The following is a 4186-nucleotide window of genomic DNA, read 5'->3' as shown; positions in this document are numbered from 1 at the left end:
GTAAAAGTATAATTTCATATAATGATTTTACACTGAATGTAATACTGGTGATGACCTTGGCATGTATTACAATCTCAAAACCAGAAGAGGGTGATAGTTTAAGTTTCTGTGTGGACATGTATTTACCTCTTTGTGGGGACCTTAAATCTGCATGATGTGAACAAATATTGTACTGTGTACTAACGTTAAGGTTTGTGTTTGGGTCAGATGACATTATGGTATTATACATAGCATTATTAACTTAAAACAATACGTGCTAGTTAATGTAAACAAAACAAAAACCATACTCATCAGACTCTCTCTCTCTCTCTCTCTCTCTCTCTCTCTCTCTCTCTCTCTCTCTCTGTGTGTGTGTGTGTGTGTGTGTGTGTGTGTGTGTGTGTGTGTGTGTGTGTGTGTGTGTGTGTGTGTGTGTGTGTGTGTGTGTGTGTGTGTCTTTTCCTCACAAAAACAAATGTATTGTCAGGTATTGTGAAATTGGACACAAAACGCTTTAATACTCACATAAATCTGTGTCTATGTGCTGTCAGCACAATAGTTACCTGTAATATCTGCTTGAAGAGAGATTTACTTGTTTGTGAAGCTCTTTTACACACACACACACACACACACACACACACACACACACACACACACACACACACACACACACACACACACACACACACACACTCAAGCATACACACAAGGGGTCACTGAGGACCATGACACTACCATAGCATTAGCACCACATCCACGCGTGCTCTGGGCCTTATTTACTGATCCCTCTGTAAATTACATCACCTCGCTTCATATCCAGTTTCTCCCAAGTTGAAATATTCATCGCGACATCTGTTTAATTAAACCTCAACTATGGTCTTTCTTGCCAAATACCGATGATCAGACTTAGGGTTCTGCCATGGGTTATGCCTTCCATACACCTCCCCATCTCTCTTCTTCTCCCTGTCTTTTAGACTTGAATAGGAGTCCTTATCTAACAGTTGTTTTATTATTTATCCCAGCAGCATTAGGCCAACAGTTGCCGCTGGGCCGTCCGCTCTCCTCCAGGCCCTGTGTCGGCACCTGCAGCTGTCATTTCTGCGGTCACCAAGGATACAGCAGCTCTGTCCATGGCACACTCCATGCTGTACACCACCACCTCCACCACCATAAACCACTAACCATTCCTCAGCAGAAGACTCTCTACCATGCATTAACTTGTATGTACTGTTTGAGATAAAATGACCCACTTTGTGTTTATTGTGGAACAATAATTTCTTGATTTTTATTCCCATTTGTGAAAATCTAGGATATTTCTTTGAATGTGTATGTTTGTGTTATTTTTTAAATCTTTACATTTTAAAATACATGATAAAATTATTCTTAAACTAAAAGTGTTAGAAATCTAAACATGAAAAATAAAGCCTAATATATTTCAGCAGGTTAGCATTAACCTCACAGACACCCGGGATTAATTAATTATGCAAAAACAGGCTTGTGACTCCGTACATGGCTCATAATATTTAATTACCTATTCTTATAGGCTTATCATTTAAGAAGTGATACAAAGAAAAAAGAATTGAGCTGCTGATCATTGTGATTTGGCTTTTATAGAAATGTTTATGTTATACAGAATTAGAAATTAAATATATTAAAAGAACAATTAGACATTATGCTTTCTGTTGTAATGCATAAGCATCTAAATGTTCATAAGTATCTTGGCAACAATGTCCCTAGACATAAAATCCTGGCCTCAGTTTTTTGTAGTGCTGTTTGAAGTTGTTGACAATTCTCTAAGGAACATTCGAGGATTAGAGGCTAGCTCTTTCCTAGATTGAGTTCTGTGCATCTGCAGGTAGGGCTCTTGTTTCTGCAGCTGCTCTCAAGGCTGAATTCCCCAGTGGAGGGGCTTTGTTAGGAAATGTTTGGCTTCCCTCGGCCGCTGTGTCTCACTCTGAAAACCAGCCTGACACCTATCAGTAAAGGTCAATGGCAATGTCCTTTCTTCACTAAAAGAAATCTCACTCATAACACCAGACTTCATACATCGAGGTTTGGAGAACATTCATATTGACTCCAGCCTCTTGCTTGTTTGATAATATTTACAAAGCCAGCCATTTTGCATTTCACAAAACTTGCTAAGCTATATCTAATGATATATAAACAGAAATATAATGTTGATACATTATAAGACCTGAATACTTACCATAATGTGATATACAAGATGAATATTTAATGAAAATAATATTAAAGCACTAATCCAAATGTAACAGAAAACAATCTCTATGCTTTCATGACCTCTTTTAATATGTTATTATTGTAACATCTTGCTGTCTGATAGAAACATAATCTATGATATAATGCAGCAAATGAATTCTTTAATTGAATCAGAAAGTTTGATCATATATTATCGACCCTGGATCCCAGAGCTGGTGGTCACTATGCATAAATTATGCTGTAAATAACGTGCCTGCTGAACTGTATGTACACTACTGATGACTGTCCTGATTTACATTACCTTCATGTTGTAGTGGATACCTCTGCCATAGAGTCTTGCTCTTTTCCCAAACTTCATGTATTGCAATCCACATAAATCTTTCTTAAAGTTAAGCCTCCTATTCCCAATATGATTATGTCTAATATTGTCCTATGCTTAAATTTTAGTAGTGTCAGCATTTTATCTGTATTGTATTTTCTGTGGTTACTAAACTCCCACTAGCTGATGTCAGCTGGAAAAGACTTATCCTTGCTTGCGAATTGGGAGTAGATCTTATACCTGTATTTCTGTAAGGTTGCTTTTTATAATCTATACTGTTAAAGCTAATACATAACTAACCGGATTCAATTTTATTGGAATTTTTGTATACACCTAAATATAGTACATACCAAACAACAGCAGTGAAACAATTATGTCAATACGTGTTTCCATGTCCTCCCTGACAGTTTGAGGCTGCTGTGCAGTTCCTAACTTGATCATGAATGGAAAGTACTGCCTTAGGGATAAGGTTTTTGGTGCTGCACATAATTCTTTGTTAATTAAAGACCAGTTGTGGAGTGATTACCAGATCTAAAATTTAACAGAATTGCCTACATGCAATTATATAATGCAGTCAAACATTGTATTATCTGTATGGAAAAAGGACAAAAAATACAGAACACAAAAAAGAATGTAATTTGACTACAAATTACATTCTGCAATAGCATTTTTTATTTTGTGTTTCTGTTGTATTTATTTTATATTTATTACATTATTAATTGTTTTATATATTTTATATATTATATTATTATATATGTTTTATATATATATATATTTTTTTTTTAATAAAATTCCAAAATACTGCTTCTATTGATTCCATAATACTGCTTCTAATAATTCTTGAACCTGACAGCAAATCATTAAGGATCCCAGCATAGGTGATGAAGAAAAGCATCTGAAAACACAGAACCGGACAGCGAATAAATATGAGTAAGCTATCCTTGTGTGTGGGCGGTCATAAAGCCACTCACGTGTCAGCCAGGGCACTACCACTTAAAACTACACAGTCCCACAAATAGATAATGACACCTAGATAGTTGCAGATGGTTTTCTAATCACAGAGGTGATACAGGTTTACACACACACACACATTCACATGACCGCAACCATGAACGTCTGTACACACCACCTACACTTGCCATGACCCAGATGTGGGGTACTAACAGGTTCCATTTCACCAGAGAGGTGGTGTAAAGTTTCGCACTGCTTGAGCCCAGGTCAAGTGTTGTCTACACATCTTCAGTAAGCCTCTTGAAAAGTGTTGTTTTATAGTGATTCATCACCACAATTTTCACAGAAGTGAAACAGATTTCTCAACCTGCTTATACAATATCTGGAAAAATGTAAACATATTTAAAATGTTAACTACAATATGACCTTTGTTAATCTGACAGAGATGAACTGACTAATGGCAGTAAACTTGCTCTAGATTATCTGGTCTAGTAAAAATTTTTGGTAAAGCACAGAATCAGGGGCTCAGACCCCAGAGCACATGGAGTCTGTCTGTTAACACTGCTTTTTAAAAAAAATGACCTTTATTATTTTGCAATAGGTGAGAAGCAAATTCCTTGAGTCTAAGTAAGAGGAAGAAACCCAAATTGGCATACAGATGCAATGACATGGTACACTGCAGGAATTCTTACTGACTGAGTTATATACTCTGGTTAAACT

Source organism: Tachysurus fulvidraco, chromosome 10 (assembly GCF_022655615.1).
Source record: "Tachysurus fulvidraco isolate hzauxx_2018 chromosome 10, HZAU_PFXX_2.0, whole genome shotgun sequence".
Taxonomy (NCBI): Eukaryota; Metazoa; Chordata; class Actinopteri; order Siluriformes; family Bagridae; genus Tachysurus; species Tachysurus fulvidraco.
The sequence above is the reverse complement of the archived record's forward strand: the minus strand, read 5'-3'. Positions refer to the sequence as shown.